Consider the following 19554-nt stretch of genomic DNA (forward strand, 5'->3'; position numbering starts at 1 on the left):
GTTAATGTTTGCTTGTTATACTTTTTCTGTATCTTTAATTTCTCTGATTTCTTAGATTTATATGTTTCTCTTATCTCAGATCCAACCTGACCATCTTTGTCTTTTCATCTGAGTGTTTAATTTGTTCATGCATTAATATAATTACTGATATGGTTTGCTCTTTACTCTGTGCACAGTCTTGCTATGTGTTTTTATGTGTTCCATCTGTACTTTGTTTCTTTATTCTTGTACCATTTTTCCCTCTCTTTGAACTGATCAAGCATTTCATTTTTCTCTTCTATTTGTTTTAATTATACATTTTTCGTTTACTCTTTTGTTTTGATCGTAGAGATTACAAATTGTATCCTTGATTCTACCATAATGCTCATTCAGATCTACCTTAATTTAGTGTTTATATTGCTTCTCAAACCGCCTATGAGCCTTTTAAGAATATTACACTATCCCTTCTAATCCTTTTGCTTAGTTACATACTTTACAAACATATATCTTACGTAGCTCATAAGGCATTATTATGCTAAGCAATCAGTATTCATTTACATTTACCCACAGTTTATTCTTTACAATGTTCTTTATTCCTTCCTGAGATTCATACTTCCATTTGATATTTTTTTCCTTTAAATTGCCTTTAGTATTTCCTGCAGTGCAGATCTGCCCTGTATAAATCCTCTCAGCTTTTGTTTGTCTGAAAAGATCTTTATTTCACTTCCAGCTTTAAGTAATATTTCAGTGTACTAAATGCTAAGTAGTTAGGGTTTCTTAAGGAGGGGGTTGTTTTTATTTCATTTTGTTCTTTGTACTTTAAAGGTATCGTTACATTTTCTTCCAACATCCATAATTATATGTCATTTATGTGTCTTATTTTTGTTCCTTTGAAAGCAATATGTTTTTTTCTGAGCTTTTTAAGTAGTATTTCTTTGTTTTTCAACAGTTTTACCATGATACGAGTAGATGTAGTTTCCTTTGTCTTTAACCTGCTGTAGGTTATTTCAGCTTCTTAAACCTAAAGGTTGATATATTTTCTTTCAATTTGAGGAAGATTGCTTTCATTAGATCTTTCTTTTTTCTTTTTTTTTTTTTTTTATTTGTCAGACAGATCACAAGTAGGCAGAGAGGCAGTCAGAGAGAGACAGGAGGAGGAGGCAGGCTCCCCGCTGAGCAGAGAGCCCGATGCGGGACCCGATCCCAGGACCCCGAGACCACAACCGGAGCGGAAGGCAGAGGCCCCAACCACTGAGCCACCCAGGCGCCCCTATATTCTGCCCAGTTATTTCTCTTTTTCTTTTTGGACTCTATTTACACATATATTAGACCTTTTGAATTTATCATGTTTGTTTTGGTCTTTAATGCTTTTTAAATATTTTCTTCATTTTTGCTTCAGTATGAATACAGGCATACCTCTGAGATATGGTGGGTTCAGTTTCAGACCACTGCAGTAAAGCAAATATCACAATAAAGCAAGCAAATGAATTTTTTGGTTTCTCCGTGCATAGAGAAGTTTTATTTACTACACTATAGTCTGTTAGGTGTATAATAGCACTCTAAGAAGGCAATGTACACATTTCATTTAAAAGTACTTATCGCTAAAAAAAATGCTGACCATCATCTGAACTTTCAGCAAGTCATCATCACTATTTGCAGATGGCCATATCAAATTTGTTATTAAAAAACAAATTTGTTATTAAATTTAATAATGAAAAAGGTGAAATACCGCCATTACCAAAATGCAACAGAGACACAAAGTGAGTAAATGCTGTTAGAAAAGTGGCACCAATAGACTTGCTTAATGCAGGGTCACCATCGACCTTCCATTTGTAAAAAAAAAAACAAAACACAATTATCTATAAAATGTGGTAAAACAAGGTATGCCTGCATTTGTATTGATCTGTCATTTCACTAACTCTGTCTTCTGTGGTCTCTAATCTTCTGAGTCCAATGAGTTCATAATATCAGATACTGTGTTTTTCTATGCTAGAATGTCCATTTAATATTCTTTTATAGATTTCACTTCTCTCTTGAAAATGCCCATAGATTTATCCCTTTGGCCCATCTCTCCCTCTTTTTTCTTGAACATACTGTTCAAAGTTATTTTAAAGTAACTATGTCATAAATTTAATATCTGAGGTATCTATTTATGTTTCTGTTATGTTTCTGTTTTTCTTGTTTTTCAGTCATTTTCTATTTCTTTTAAAAACCATGATTTATGACAGAAGTCAATAAATTGTGAGATTATAGGCATTCTAGGATTTATGAGTCCATATCCATATTCCTCTTTTAAAATTCTTCTACAAGTATACCTGGGTGGCTCAGTCAGTTAAGTGTCTGACTCTTGGTTTTAGCTCAGGTCATGATCTTGTGGTCAGGCACTCAAGCCCTGCTTTGCTCTCTGTGCTCAGTGCTGAGTTTGCTTCAGATTCTCATCCTCCCCTCTGCTCCTCCCTGTGCTCACGGGAGCGTGCTCTCTCTCTAAGATAAATAAATAAAATCTTTAAAAAAAATGTTTTTTCTACATCACTTAAAAAATGTAAAAACTGTTTTTAACTCATAGACTATACAAAACCAGGACACAGGTTATAATTGTTGTACTTGTGTTTTACAATATTTGATTGTATGCCAGATGTTGTGGTTGAAAAGTTTAATAGCCTCTGGATAGTGTTATCTTAAAACTAAATAATACCAGCAGATTACCTTGGAACTATTGAGGTTTGTATTAGACTTCTGTTATGCTCTGTTTGCTTGTTTTTGTAGTTTTTAACTTATTTCAACATTTAGCCCTTACTCTGATGCCTTGATCTTTCTGAGATCTCAACAAAAAGTTTATGTTTACCAAACATACATCTGTGGGGCTTGATCTCCAATCTCTCTCCCAAATACTACCCAACTAGTCAAATCTTTCCTCAGTATTTTATTCTCCTAACTGCTATTACACCTGCTGATTTTCTTGGAGTACTCCTTTATGCATGCATAGTTTAGGAGTTAGCCAAAAACAGAGGGGATTTTTTAAATAATTTTTTTAATTTTTTTTATAAACATTTAATGTATTATTAGCCCCAGGGGTACAGGTCTGTGAATCGCCAGGTTTACACACTTAACGGCACTCACTATAGCGCATACCCTCCCCAATGTCCATAACCCCACGATCCTCTCCCTCTCCCCTCCCCCTCTCCCCAGCAACCCTCAGTTTGTTTTTGAGATTAAGAGTCAGAGGGGAGTTTGAGGAGTTCTTTATAGATTCTGGATATCAACCTTTTGTCTGTACTGTCATTTGCAAATATCTTCTCCCATTCCGTGGGTTGCCTCTTTGTTTTGTTGACCATTTCCTTTGCTGTGCAGAAGCTTTTGATCTTGATGAAGTCCCAAAAGTTCATCTTTGCTTTTGTTTCCTTTGCCTTTGGAGACATATCTTGAAAGAAGTTGCTGTGGCTGATATCGAAGAGGTTACTGCCTATGTTCTCCTCTAGGATTCTGATGGATTCCTGTCCCACGTTGAGGTCTTTTATCCATTTTGAGTTTATGTTTGTGTATGGTGTAAGAGAATGGTCGAGTTTCACTCTTCTACGTATAGCTGTCCAGTTTTCCCAGCACCATTTATTGAAGAGACTGTCTTTTTTCCACTGTATATTTTTTCCTGTTTTGTCGAAGATTATTTGCCCATAGAGTTGAGGGTCCATATCTGGGCTCTCTACTCTGTTCCACTGGTCTATGTGTCTGTTTTTATGCCAGTACCATGCTGTCTTGGTGATCACAGCTTTGTAGTAAAGCTTGAAATCAGGTAACGTGATGCCCCCAGTTTTATTTTTGTTTTTCAACATTTCCCTAGCGATTCGGGGTCTCTTCTGATTCCATACAAATTTTTGGATTATTTGCTCCAGCTCTTTGAAAAATACCGGTGGAATTTTGATCGGAGTGGCATTAAAAGTATAGATTGCTCTAGGCAGTATAGACATTTTAACAATGTTTATTCTTCCAATCCAAGAGCATGGAATGACCTTCTATCTTTTTGTGTCTTCTTCAATTTCTTTCGTGAGTGTTCTGTAGTTCCTCAAATACAGTTCCTTTACCTCTTTGATTAGGATTATTCCCAGAATCTATAAAGAACTCCTCAAACTCAACACACACAAAACAGACAATCATATTAAAAAATGGGCAGAAGATATGAACAGACACTTCTCCAATGAAGACCTACAAATGGCTATCAGACACATGAAAAAATGTTCATCATCACTAGCCATCAGGGAGATTCAAATTAAAACCACATTGAGATACCACCTTACACCAGTTAGAATGGCCAAAATTAGCAAGACAGGAAACAACATGTGTTGGAGAGGATGTGGAGAAGGGGGAACCCTCTTACACTGTTGGTGGGAATGCAAGTTGGTGCAGCCACTTTGGAAAACAGTGTGGAGATTCCTCAAGAAATTAAAAATAGAGCTACCCTATGACCCTGCAGTTGCACTACGGTGTATTTACCCTGAAGATACAGATGTAGTGAAAAGAAGGGCCATCTGTACCCCAATGTTTATAGCAGCAATGGCCACAGTCACCAAACTGTGGAAAGAACCAAGATGCCCTTCAACAGATGAATGGATAAGGAAGATGTGGTCCATATATACTATGGAGTATTATGCCTCCCTCCATCAGAAAGGATGAATACCCAACTTTTATAGCAACATGGATGGGCCTGGAAGAGATTATGCTGAGTGAAATAAGTCAAGCAGAGAGAGTCAATTATCATATGTTCACTTATTTGTGGAGCATAACAAATAGCATGGAGGACAAGGGGAGATGGAGAGGAGAAGGGAGTTGAGGGAAATTGGAAGGGGAGGTGAACCATGAGAGACTATGGACTCTGAAAAACAATCTGAGGGTTTTGAAGGGGCGGAGGGTGGGAGGTTGGGGGAACCAGGTGGTGGGTATTAGGGAGGGCACATATCGTGTGGAGCACGGGGTGTGGTCCAAAAACAATGAATACTGTTACGCTGAAAAGAAATTTAAAAAAAAAAAAAGAGGGGATTTTTTGTTGTTTTATCCTTGTTAGAGGACTTCTGCATAGATTTAAGAGTTACTTATTGGTGACTTATTCTTTTCCATGATTTTGTTATCCAAGTCTGAGTCACTTCTAACATGGTAAGACTGTTGCTTTCTACTTATAATCTATTTGCCTGTGCTAATATTTAGAAAATGCCCTCAGAGAAAAGCTGGGATGAAGTCGAGCTCATCTCATGTGTTTACCTTCTCTCAGTTCAAGTCCATTAGTCCTTGCCTGCATCAGTTATTTTCTTCAACTGTTTTTTTTTTCTTGACTATAATATTATATTTTCATTGTTGTAAAACATATTGAAAATACCAAAAAACATACTTTAGGAAATTAAAATTACCCATAACACTACTACCCAGAGATTATGTTTTCATTAATCACATAAATTTTTTTAATTTTAAATTTCAGTTGTTATAAAAGTTATCTGTGCACATAATTTAAAATGCCAAGTAGCTCTGAAAGTTTTGTTGTTGTTGTTGTTTACCAAAAACAGCAGTCCCTAGACCTCACTCCTTGCCTTATATTCTGCTTCCCAGAGTCACCCACTTTCAGCTCTTTTATTTGTTTTTTTTATTTCTCCACATAAGTATAAAGCAAATACCTCTACTATTACTTCTTAATTTAAAAAAAAATTCCCCCAGTTTTAGGTATTACATATGGACTTATTTTGGAAGATGAGAATTTAGCTGCCTCTCATCTGTTCTTTTCCCTCTTGATCTCATCATATACATCTACACATACCATTCTTTTTTTTTTTTTTTAATTTATTTGATAGACAGAGATCACAAGTAGACAGAGGCAAGCAGAGAGAGAGGGGGAAGCAGGCTCCCCACAGGCAGAGAGCCTGATGTGGGGCTCGATTCTAGGACGCTGGGATCATGACCTGAGCCAAAAGCAGAGTCTTTAACCCACTGAGCCACCCAGGTGCCCTACACATACCATTCTTAACATCCTCAAATACAGTTAGATTTTTGGTTAAATCAACATACAGTATTGGTATTGTTATGACTAAGATATATTGTACCATGACTACTTTTCTTTTTTGCATAGTATTTCATTTTCCCTTTAGTGAGTAATTACTTTTTGCTTTGTTTTTCACATAGTTGTTTCTAGTTTGCTACCATATTATCCCCTAGATATGTTTATCTCTTCTTGGAGCATCCAGATACATTAGGTATTATATTGGTATAATCTTGGAAGCATTTCTTTGGAATCCCTCTGACCTCCAAATTAGACAAATTTTTCCTTTGAACTCCTGTAAAGATGTCATCCTGGCCTCTCCCTTAACTTGTCCTACCTAATGTTAGATCTCTTACTGCTTTGTTTTTCTTGATATATTCCCACATTTTACTGGCATCTGTGAGGTGTGTGTATGTGTGGAGGGGGGGTGTGTAAGAGAGTGGGAGCGAGACCATATGTGGAAGAAATTTCTACTGTCCTTCAGCATCCAATTTTTCCTTCCTCTTTTTTAGTAATAGACTCTCCGCATGCCCACCATTGGTTTGGGTTGGCACATGGCAGTCTACTGGGAAACTACATTTCCCAGCTTCTGTTTTGCAGCTGGAGGTGGCCATGTGAATTGAACAAGTTGTATCCAAAGTAAAATAAACATTCATGTGGTTTTTACTTTTTTCTCGCTTAATTGAATTCTGATTGACAAATAAAAAATTGTATATATTTAAGGTATACAACATGGTGATTTGATATAAGTATACCTTGTGTAATGATTATCACAATCAAGCCAATTAACATATCCATCAGCTCACATACTTAACAGTGTGTTTGTGTATATGAGAACATTTAATTTCCTAGCAAATTTCAAGTATACTATAGATTATTAACTATAATTAACCATGCTGTAGATCTGTAGAACTTATTCATGTTATAACTGAAGGTTTGTACTTTTTACCAATATTTTCCCATTTCCCCCCCACACCAGCCCCTGGCAACCTCCATTCCACTGTCTGTTTCTTGGAGTTCAGCCTTTTTAGATTCCACATGTACATGATGCATACAGTGTTTGACTTTCCGTGTCTGGCTGATTTTACTGAGGCAGAGGATAATGTCCTCCAGGTTCACCACACTGTCGCAAATGGTAGGATTTCCCTATTTCTTAAGGCGGATAATATTCCAGTATATACGTCACATTTTCTTTACTCATCTATTGATGGACACTTTGTTTTCATGTCTTGGCTACTATGAATAATGCTGTAGTGAACATGGGAGTACAGGTATTTTTTCAAGATACTCATTTCATTTCATTTGGATGTAAACCCAGAAGAGGAGTTGCTGGATCATATGATAGTTCTATTTTTAACTTTTTAGGAACCTCTGTACTGTTTTCCATAATGGCAGGACGAATTTCCAGTCCTACTTAAAGTATACAAGGGTTCCCTTTTTCCATATGCTTTTACCAGAATGTGTTATGTCTTAACTTTTTTTATAATAGTTGTAATAACAGGAGTAGATGGTATCTCTTTGTGGTTTTGACTTGCATTTCCCTGATGATTAGTGATATTGAGCACCTTTTCACATACCTGCTGACCATTTGTATGTGTTATTTTGAGAAATGTCTTTTCAGTCCCTTTCCTCATTTTTAATTAATTAATATTAATTAATAATAGAAAATTAATTTGCCCTTTTTTGCAATAAAGTTTTAGGAATTCTTTATATATTTTGAATATTAACCCCTTACCAGGTATGTGGTTTGCAAGTATTTTCTCTCATTCCATAAACTTCCATTTCATGTTGTTTATTGTTTCCTTTGCTGTACAGAAGCAGTTTGGTTTGATGTAGTTCCACTCATTTAGTTTTGATTTTGTCTCTTATGCTTTTGGTGTCATATTCAAAAATTCCTTGTCGTGATAAAGTTCCACTCATTTAGTTTTGATTTTGTCTCTTATGCTTTTGGTGTCATATTCAAAAATTCCTTGTCGTGATGTATATGCTCTTTTTTGAGGAGGTCATTCAGGTGTTTTGCCCTTTCCTCCATTGTTACTGTTTTGGTTTCTAGAAGTTCTTTGTATATTCTAGATACAAGCCCTTTGTTAGTAATATGTGTTGTAAATTTATCTCGTCTTTCACTGGCTTGTCCTTTCACTAAATGGCATTTTTTTGGGAAGAATGGAAGTTGTTAGTTTTATTACAGTCCAATTTATTTAGTCCTTTTCTTTATAGTTTAATTTATAGTGTTTTTTGTATCCTGTTTAAAAAAAAAATCCTAAGGTCATGATGATTTTCTTCTTTTGTTAATTTCTAAAAGCTTTATTGTTTAACTTTCAAATTTAGACCTGCAGCTTATCTCATAAAGATGTTTCTGTATGGCATAAAGAGGGGTCATTTTATGTTTTCTGATTTCGTACCTAGTTGACCCTTCCTCATTTATTTAAAAAACCCTCCTTTCCCACAGGTCTGTCATGCTATTTCTATTGCAAATTGAGTATCTATATATGTATTTCAGAACACTTAAATTATTCCATTGATTTCTATGTTTTTACTATTATGGTACTTCTTAATTGTAAGTATTTAAGTCTTGATACCCAGTAGATCAAGTTTTCCCATCTTGCAAATTCAAGAGAAATCTGGCTAGTTTTTACCCCTTATCATTTCCATATAAATGTTAGAGTAGGCTTCTCAAAATATGTTGTTGACTTCTTTAGAATTATATTGAATATTTAGATTGGAAGAAATTGGTATCTTTACAATATTCACTCTTCTAGTCCATGAATATTTATATCCTCACATTTGTCTAGATCTTTTATTTCTTCTCAACAGGAGGTTATAGTTTTCTCTATAGAAGTATTTTAAAAACTTGTTAGGTAATTCTAAAAATTGTATACGTTTTGATGCCACTGTTTTATTCATCTCTTGAAATTTTACTTTATAATTGTGGCTCATGTATAAAAGTAGAAATATAATTCACTTTTTATGTTGACTTTATATTCAGCAACTATGCTAAGTTCATTCATTAATTCTAGTAATGTATCTGTAGTTTCTGTTGATATTTTTGTAAACACATGATACTGTGTTAAAACAGTTTTATTTTATGTTTTCTAATTCTTATGCTAAGTCTTCCAATAGAATCTTGATTATAGAAGTGCCATGTTCTTAACTCAAGTCTTTTTTGAAAATATCTATTATCAGAATAAGTTATTCTTGTCTAGTCTTATTTTATGAAGAGTCATGAAATGTATCAAACTCTTTTTCTTAACCAATTAAGATGATTGTATGATTTTTCTTCATTATATTAATGTTGCAAATACCAATGATTGATTTTCAAATATTAAACAAGTTTTTCAGTATTTTCACTTTTTTTATTGTTACAAGCCTTATAAGTTAAGGATTTCAATTGTGATTTTCTGATTGTAAGTGAATTCCATTGTCATATTCTTTTGGCCATTTAGATTTCCTTCTTTATAAATTGTATTTATATTCTTTGCCGTTTTATGTTGCATTGCCTGTATTTTTCTTGTGAATTTTTATCTGTTGTAGATTACTTTTATCTAGCATATCATCATAGGCTTTTTCCACATGCTCCTAATTCACTTATGATGCTTTTTTAGGTCATGCAGATTTTTAAAAAAATTTCAATGCAGGTATATCTTTTTCTTTATAGCTTTTCAATTTTCTTTAGTGGGTAAAAGTTTTCCCAAATTTTTAAATCAGGTTGATAGACAACATATGCATGTATGTGATTGTGAATGGGCATGCACACATGCATAAGACATTTAATCTACTTGGAAATCTAACAATTTTCTGGATTATTTTTTGATAATTATTTCAAACGAATTTTAAGCTCATTTTATATAACTGGGTATTTTGATTAGAATTGTATTAAATTTATATATTGATTTTTAGAATATTTTTTATGCTACTAAATTCAGGAATTTGTTTATCTTTATCTTTGCACCAATCTTATATTGTGTTTATCAGTAACATTTTGTTTTATTCATTTAAGTTCTTAAAGGCTCTTTTTTGTAAAATGTTGCCTTTTTAAATCATCCATTTATTTATTTATTTTAATTTGAATTCAATAAATTAACATATTGTCTATCATTAGTTTGAGCTCAGTGATTCATCAGTCTTATCTAATACCCAGTGCTCTTTACATCAGATGCCCTTCTTAATGTCTACCACCCAGTTCCCCTGTTCCCCCACCTTCTCCCCTCCAGCACCCCTCAGTTTGTTTTCTGTGATTAACGACTCTTAGGGTTTGTATCCTTCTCTGATTTCGTCTTGTTCTATTTTTCCTTCCTTCCCCTATGATCCTCTGTATTGTTTCTTAAATTCCACCTGTGAGTGAGATCTCATAATAATTATCTTGCTCTGATTGACTTATTTCACTTAGCATGATACTCTCCAGTTCCATCCATATCATTGCAAGTGGCAAGATTTCATTTTTTGATGGCTGAGTAATATTCCATTGTGTATATATACCATATCTTCTTTAAACATTCATCTGTCAAAAGACATCTGAACTCTTTCCATAGTTTGACTATTGTGGACATTGCTGCTCTAAACATTGGTGTGCAGGTGCCCTTTTGGATCACTACATTTGTATCTTTGTGGTAAATACCTAGTAGTGTGATTGCTGCTTGTAGGGTAACTCTATTTTCAACTTTCTGAGGAATTTCAATACTGTTTTCCAGAGTGGCTGTACCATCTTGCATTCCCACCAACAGTGTAGGAGGGTTCCTCTTTCTCTGCATCATTGCCAACATCTCATTTCCTAACTTACTAATTTTAGCCATTCTGATTGGTGTGAGGTGGTATCTCATTGTGGTTTTGATTTGTATTTTCCTAATGCTGAATGATGTTGAGCATTTTTCATGTATCTGTTGACCATTTGCATGTTGCCTTTAGAGAAATGTCTGTTCATCTCTTCTGTCCATTTCTTGATTGGATTATTCGTTCTTTGGGTGTTGAGTTTGATAACTTCTTTGTAGATTTTTAGATACTGGCCCTTTATCTGATAAGAAATTTGCAAATATCTTCTCCTATTCTTTAGTTGTCTCTTGGTTTTGTTGACTGTTTCCTTGACTGTGCAAAAGCTTTTTATCTTGAAGTCCCAATAGTTCATTTTTTTCCTTGCTTCCCTTGCCTTTGGCAGTGTTTCTAGGAAGAAGTTGCTCTGACTGAGGTCGAAGAGGTTGCTGCCTGGTTCTCCTCAAGGATTTTGATGGATTCCTGTCTCACATTGAGGTCTTTCATCCATTTTGAGTCCATTTTTGTATATGGTGTAAGAAAGTGATCCAGTTTCATTCTTCTGTATGTGGGTGTCCAATTTTCCCAGCAGCATTGTTGAAGAGACTATCATTTTTTCATTAGATATCCTTTCCTGCATTGTCAAAGATTAGTTGACCGTAGAGTTGAGGGTCCATTTCTGGCCTCTCTCTTCTGTTCCATTGAATATGTATCTTTTTTTGTGCCAGTCCCATATTGTCTTTGTAGTAGAGCTTGAAGTCTGGCATTGTGATGCCCCCAGCTTTAGTTTTCTTTTTCAACATTCCTTTCACTATTTGAAGTCTTTTCTGGTTCCATACAAATTTTAGGATTGTTTGTTCCAGCTCTGTGAAAAAAGTTGATGGTATATTGATAAGAATTGCATTAAATGTGTAGATTGCTCTAGGTAGTTTAACAGTATTTGTTCTTCTAATCAATGAGCATAGAACATTTTTCCATTTCTTTGTGTCTTCCTCAATTTCTTTCATTAGTGTTCTATAGTTTTCAGAGTAGAGATCTTTTACCTCTTTGGCTAGGTTTATTCCAAAGTATGCTAAGGTTTTTGGTACAGTTATAAATGGGATCAATTCCTTAATGTCTCTTTCTTCTCTCTCATTGTTATTGAATAGAAATGCAGCTGATTTCTGTGCATTGATTCTTATATCCTGCCACTTTGCTGAATTACCATATGAGTTCTAGAAATTTTGGGCTGGAGTCTTTTGGGTTTTCCATGTAGAGTATCATGTTGTCTGCAAAGAGTGAGAGTTTGACTTCTTACTTTGCTGATTCAGATGCCTTTTATTTCTTTTTATTATCTGATTGCTCAGGCTAGGACTTCCAGTACTATCTTGAACAATAGTGGTGAGAGTGGGCATCCCTGTCATGTTCCTGACTTTAAGGGAAAAGATCTCAGTTTTTCCCCACTGAGAATGATAAATTATAAATCATTGGGCTTTTTATATATGGCTTTATGATAGTGAGGTATGTTCCCTCTATTGATACACTTTGAAGAGTTTTAATCAAATCAAATCTAAAAATTTAATTTGTATTTAATCAAATACAGGATGTATTTAATCAAATACAGGATGCTGTATTTTATCAAATGCTTTTTCTGCATCAATTGAGAGGATCATATGGTTCTTGTCTTTTATAAATGTGATCTATCATGTTGAGTGATTTGTGAATGGGGTATCCCAGGAATAAATGTCAGTTGGTCACTGTGAACAATCCTTTTAATATGCTGTTGGATACTATTCTCTAGTATTTTGGTAACAAGTTTTTCATCCATGTTCATCAGAGATACTGGTCTGTAATTCTCCTTTTTGATGGGGTCTTTGATTTTGGGATCAAGGTGAGGCTGGCCTCATAGAAAGAGTTTGGAAGTTTTCCTTCCATTTCTGATTTTTGTAACAGCTTCAGAAGAATATGTATTAATTTTTTTAAATGTTTGGTAGAATTCCCCTGGGAAGCCATCCAGCCCTGGACCCTTGTCTGTTGGGAGATTTTTTTTATTACTGCTTCAATTTCCTTGCTTGTTATTGATCAGTCTGTTCAAGTTTTCTATTTCTTTCTGTTTCTGTCTTGGTAGTTTATACATTTCTAGGAATGCACCCATTTCTTCCAGATTGCCTAATTTGTTGGCATGTAGTTAGCTCATAATATGTTCTTATAATCGGGATGCCTGGGTGGCTCAGTTGGTTAAGCCACTGCCTTCGGCTCAGGTCATGATCCCAGCATCCTGGGATCGAGTCCCACATCGGGCTCCTTGCTCATCAGGGAGCCTGCTTCTCTCTCTGTCTCTGCCTGCCACTCTGCCTGCTTGTGCGCGCGCTCTCTCTCTCTCTCTCAAATACATAAATAAATAAAATCTTCAAAAAAAAATATGTTCTTGGGGCACCTGGTGGCTCAGTGGGTTAAGCCTCTGCCTTCAGCTCAGGTCATGATCCCAGGGTCCTGAGATCAAGCCCCACATCAGGCTCTCTGCTCAGTGCGGAGTCTGCTTCCCCCTCTCTCTCTGCCTGCCTCTCTGCCTACTTGTGATCTCTCTCTCTCACTCTGTTATATAAATAAATAAAACCTTTTAAAATTTTTAAAAAATATATGTTCTTATAAATTGTATTTTTTCAGTGTTGGTTGTGATGTCTCCTTTTTCATTCATGAGTTTATTTATTGGGGCCCTTTCTCTTTTCTTTTTTACTAATCTAGCCAGGGGTTTATCAATCTTATTCTTTCAGATAACTGCCTCCTAGTTTCATTGATATGTCTACTGTTCTTCTGGTTTCTAGTTTGTTGATTTCTGCTCTCATCTTTAGTAATTCTCTTCTCTTGCTGTGTTTAGGCTTCATTCGGTATTCTTTCTCCAGGTCCTTTAGGTGTGGTTAGGTTGTGTATTTCAGACCTTTCTTGTTTCCTGAGAAAGGCTTGTATTGCTATATACTTTCCTCTTCAGATGGCCTTTGCAGCATCCCAAAGGTTTTGACCAGCTGTGTTTTCATTTTCATTTATTTCCATGAATTTTTCAAATTTCTTTAATTTCCTGGCAGACAGATTCATTCCTAGGATGGTCTTTAACATTCATAAATTTGAGTTCTTTCCGAATTTCCTCTTGAGATTGAGTTCAAGTTTCAAATCATAGTGGTCTGAAAATATGCAGGGAATGATCCCAGTCTTTTGATACCAGTTGAGACCTGTTATGTGACCCAGTATCTGATCTACTCTGGAGAATGTTCCATATACACTCGAGAAGAATGTGTATTCTGTTGCTTTGGGATGGAATGCTCTGTGAAGTCTGGAATATCTGTGAAGTCCATCTGGTCCAGTGTGTCATTCAAAGTCCTTGGTTCTTTGTTGATCTTCCTCTAGATGATCTCTCTATTGCAGTAAGTGGGGTGTTAAAGTCCCTTACTATTATTGTATCATTTTTAGTGTGTTTCTTTAATTTAGCTATTAATTCGGTTATATAATTGGCTGCTTCAATGTTAGGGCATAAATGCTTACAACTGCTAGAACTTCTTGTTGCATTTCCTTTAATTGTGATACAGTGTCCTTCCTTATCTCTTATTATAGTCTTTGCTTTAAAATCTAATTTGTCTGATATAAAGATTTCTTTTGCTGCCCATTAGCATGATAAATAGTTTTCTACCCACTCACTCTCTATCTGGATGTGTCTTTGGGTCTAAAATGAGTCTTTTGAAGACAGTATATTGATGGTCTTGCTTTTTTTTTTTTAATCTGATATGATACCCTGTGTCTTTTGACTGGGGCATTTAGCCCATTTACATTCAGAGTAACTATTGAAAGATAATAACTTAGTACCTGTGAATTGTAATACCTATAAAGTCACTGTTTCTGTATATCGTCTCTGTTCCTTTCTGGTCTCTGTTACTTTGGGGCTCTCTCTTTGCTTAAAGGATCCCTTTTCATATTTCTTGCAGAGCTGGTTTAGTGACTACAAATTTTTTTAGTTTTTGTTTGTCCTGGAAGCTTTTTATCTCCATCTATTTTGAAAGACATCCTTGCTGGGTAGTGTTCTTGACTGCATATTTTTCTCATGTAGCACCCTGAATATATCATGCCAGTCCTCTCTGACTTTCCAAGTCCCTGTGGATAGGTCTGCCACCAATCTAATGTTTCTACCCTTGTAGGTTATGGGCCTCTGGTTCCAAGCTGCTTTCAGCATTTTCTCTTTGTTTCTGAGCTTTTCAAGCTTCACTATTGACCTATTTTTATTGATTCTGAGGAGTGTTCTCTGTGCCTTGTGGACTTGAATGCTTGTTTCCTTCCCCAGATTAGGGAAGTTTTCTGCTATAATTTGCTCTAATATACCTTCTGCTCCCTTCTCTCTTTTCTCTTCTCCTGGGATTCTAGTTATTTTAATATTGTTTTGCTTTATGGTATCACTTATCTCTCAAATTCTCCCCATCGTGATCCAGTGGTTGTTTATCTCTCTTTTTCTCAACTTTTTTATTTTCAGTCATTTGGTCTTCTATATCACTAATTCTCTCTTCTGCCTCATTTGTCCTAACAGAGACTCCATTCTTGATTGTATCTCATTAATAGCCTTTTTTATTTCGATATGATTAGATCTTAGTTCTTTTCTATCTCCAGAAAGGGATTCTATAGTGTCTTCTCTGCTTTTTTCAAGCCCAGCTAATATCTTTATAGTCATTATTCTGAACCTTAGTTCTGACATCTTACTTACATCCATACTGATTTAGGTCACCGGCAATCAGTACTGCCTCTTGTTTACCTTTTTGAGGTGAGTTTTTCCATCTTGTCCTTCTGTGCATAGATGAATGAGAGAACCAAATACTAAAATGGCAACAACAACCCCAGAGAAATATACACCAAACAAATCAGAAGAGACCTATAACCAAAAAGAGAGAAAAAATATAATCAGATAGGTGAACAGAACAAAGTAATACACTGCTGTTTATATTTTGGTCTGTTTGTTAGAAAACTAAATCCCAAAATTGTAAAGAAAGAGAAACTTATATAGGTACAAAAATAAAATACACTGAAAGGATAGAATGTAACATAAAAATCAAAATTAAAAGACAAAAAAAAGGAACAAATATAAACAGATAACCAGAACTGAGCAATACACTGTATCTTGGGTGTGCTTTAATCTGTTTGTCAGAAGAGACTGCTTCTCAAAATTGTAAAGAAAGAAAAACATATGTATATATAAAAAAATAAAATTAAATACAATAAAAGGAGAGAATATAACTGTAAACATGAAATTTTTTAAGACTTTAAAAATGAGTTGATAAAATAAGAAAATTGGTTGAAAATGAGAGAGAAAAAAAATTAAAATTGGAAGACTTATAAGAAGGAATCCTGAGAAAAGCACCATGATTTCTATATATTATTTCACCCTGCACTGGAATTTTGCAGTTCAGTGTGATCAGTAAATTTGATCTTGGCTGGATGTTCTTGCTGATCTTCTGGGGGAGGGGCCTATTGTACTGATTTCCAGGTTTCTTTGTCCTGGGCAGAGTTGCACCACCCATGCTAGGGGGCCAGGCCAAGTAAGCTGCGCTGGATTGCTCTCTGTGGCTTTTGTTCCCTGAGAGCTCTCCACCCCACAACTTTAGAAGATGAGAATGAAAATGGCAGCCTCCTAGTTTCCAGCCCAGGGCCCAAAGCTATTGCCCTCAACTCCTCAGTGTGCCCTTGGGGAAAGCAGTCCATTACTCTTGTCTCCCTGGTTTCCATCCATATTGCATGCTCATCCAGCTTGTGGCTGTGCATTTCTTTCTTTTTAAAAAAAATTTTTTTAAAGATTTTATTTATTTGTCAGAGAGAGAGAGAGCACAAGAAGGGGGATGGCAGGCAGAGGGAGAGGCAGACTCCTTGCTGAGCAAGAAGCCACATGTAGGACTTGATCCCAACCTGAGCCTAAGGCAGATGCTTAATAGACTGGCTACGCAGGTGCCCCAAGACCAAGCATTTCTATCTCAGGCATGGGACCCTACTTTGAGTCTCCAATCCCTGCAGACTCCTGTAGTGCACAGCCATGCTTCTCCTCCTGGTGGAAGCGGGGGTCGGGGGGGTGTCTCGTCATAGTTCTGCAGCTTCCTGGGCCCCTGCAGTTCGTAGTTTATGGCAACCCCAAGCTGAAAGCTCATTCTGGGGCTCACTGAATGGGAAGCCAGCTTTCCCATTCAGATACCTGGGAACTCTTCCGCACTCAGGCACCCCCGTTCTTTCTGTGACCCTGGAGGTCCTGAAGTCACACTCTCCCACCTAAGATTCTGGCCACTTCACCACCTGAGCATTTTTCAGTCAGGATGTCCCTCACCAGAGCAGACTTCTAAAAATTCCGATTTTGAGCTCTGCTGCTAAATCACTTTCTGGGGGTGCCGGGTGGCTCAGTCAGTTAAGTGGCTGCCTTCAGCATAGGTCATGATCTCAGAGTCCTGAGATGGAACCCCACAGTGTGCTTCCTGCTCGATGGGGAGGCTTCTTTTCCCTCTCCCTCTGCCTGCTGCTCTGCCTACTTGTGCTTTCTCTCTCTCTGTCAAATAAGTAAATAAAATTTTTAAAAATGAAATTAAATAACAAAACTAAAATAAATCACTTCCTAGTAGCCAGCTTACGGATGCTGTCTACCCCCATGCTTTAACTTCCCATATATTGCCTAAGATTCACTTCTTCGCACCTCCCACCTTGCAGAAAGGGGCTGCTTTTCTATTTGTAGAATTGCAGCAATTCTTTCCTTACATCTCTGGTTGAGTTCACAGGTGTTCAGAATGCTTTGATAGCTATCTAGCTATCTATTCCTGGGACCAGACAAAACTAAGGTCTCCTAGTCCTCTGCCATCATGGAAAACTGGTAAATTGATTCTTACACAATGCGTGTATTTTTGTCTTCATAATGGATGACATATTTTTCCTGTTTCCCTTCTAAATTATTATTTCTGGTTAAAATAAAGCTATTCTTTCTTTCTATGTGTCTATGTAAAATTTTATATGCAGATACCTCACTGAAGTATTTTTTTAAATATATAGTTTTTCCCCCTGAGATCTTAGATCTTCCAAATGTGAGGGTTATATCATCAGTGATAAGAACTAGTGTTTTTTTTGGTCCAGTATTTATTCTGATTCGTTCTTTTTCTTCTTACTGCATTCATAACAGACTCTAAAGCAATCTTTAATAATGGTGCTAACTGGCATCCTTGTTCCTGATTTTAATACACATGATTTTATAGCTGAACAATTAGGCTGAATGAGCAAAAACACAGATGGGACCTCTGTCACAATTTGTTGATGAAGCTTGGTGTAGGGAAGATATCCAAAAGATGAGCAACACTATAGTTTTGTTCTTGATTAATTAGGAAGAAGTAAGAGGTAATATAGCTCAAAAATACCTGTACACAGCTTGTTTTCCTAAGGAAGTTTACTGAACTAGGTACAGTTCCTGGTATCCTACTGTTAGGATAGGATTGCAAACAGCACAAAGCACCCACTTAGCTTCAGTGATAATGATTTGAAATTGAGATCAGTAAGGAAGACTCTGTCTTTCCCCAACCATTTCAGCCACCTGTGTGCAGATATAATACACAGAAAATTGAATTAAAAGGTGTTGGGATTTCTCCACATGAGTGAGTTAAAGATGTATCTGAGAAAGTGATTTTTTTTTAAAGATTTTACTTATTTATTTGTCAGAGAAAGAGAGCAAGCACACAAGCAGGGGAATCAGCAGGGAGAGGGAGAAGCAGACTCCCCTCTGAGCAAGGAGCCCAATGCCGGGCTCAGTCCCAGTACTCTGAGATCATGACCTGAGCTGAAGGCAGATGCTTAACTGACTGAGCCACCCAGGCATCCCCAAAAAAGTGATTTTTAATGATGGACTTTAGATGGATTTTAATGAGGATGATGGTGAAGAGAAAACATAGTAGGATCAGGGCATTATAAGTTCTGGTAGGGTCACATTTCTTTTTTTTTTTTTTAAGATTTTATTTATTTATTTGACAGAGATCACAAGCAGGCAGAGAGGTAGGCAGAGAGAGAGGAGGCTCCCTGCTGAGCAGAGAGCCCGATGCGGGCTCGATCCCAGGACCCCGAGATCATGACCTGAGCCGAAGGCAGCGGCTTAACCCACTGAGCCACCCAGGCGCCCCTGGTAGGGTCACATTTCTTAAAGTTGGGATAGTAGAGGGAGAGAAGTGGAAGAAAAAGATGTTAGAAATTAGAAGGTGGAATATTTAGCTTTGAAAATTTTGAGGAGCTCTAGTTAGTGACAAGCTCTTTAAGATATATGATCAGTGATTGAGGTAGGATGAAGATAAAAATCACTGGAGAGGAATTGAAAGGCCCAGAGACTGGAAGGATTATTAATGGAGATCTGGCAATCAACTAAATTAGTTAAGACAGAATTAGTGCTGGGCAGATCTCCTGACTGGAAGTTAGAAAGTAACGTCTTCAAGGAATGAATGGGAGTGGCCTGTGTATCTTACAGATAACTGCAATGAATTGTTCTGAGGTAAATCCATTCTCTCGTGGCATCGGTTAAAAGTATAAGGAGTTTAGGGGAACTGGGTAGCTCAGTTGGTTGAGCATCCAGCTCTTGATTTCAACTCGGGTCATGATCTCAGGGTCATAAGATTGGGCTCTGTGTTCAGCAGGGAATCTGCTGGAGATTCTCTCAGTCTCCCTTTCCCTCTGCCCCTCCCTCCCTTCTAAAATAAATAAATCCTTTTTTAAAAAAAGTATGGGAAGTTTCTGAGCAATTAGAAATAACTAGCAATTCCAGAAACAAAACAGTTAGTTAATGATTTAAAATACATTATGAC

At 36.4% G+C, this 19554-nt stretch overlaps 1 protein-coding gene across 5 annotated transcripts in view; it reads left to right on the forward strand.

Moving 5' to 3' along the window:
• NEK1 (NIMA related kinase 1) overlaps positions 1–19554 on the forward strand; it is a 213697-nt gene that overhangs the window by 152662 nt on the left and 41481 nt on the right. The gene's annotated exons all lie outside the window — the stretch shown is intronic.

Source organism: Lutra lutra, chromosome 2, assembly GCF_902655055.1.
Source record: "Lutra lutra chromosome 2, mLutLut1.2, whole genome shotgun sequence".
Lineage (NCBI taxonomy): Eukaryota > Metazoa > Chordata > Mammalia > Carnivora > Mustelidae > Lutra > Lutra lutra.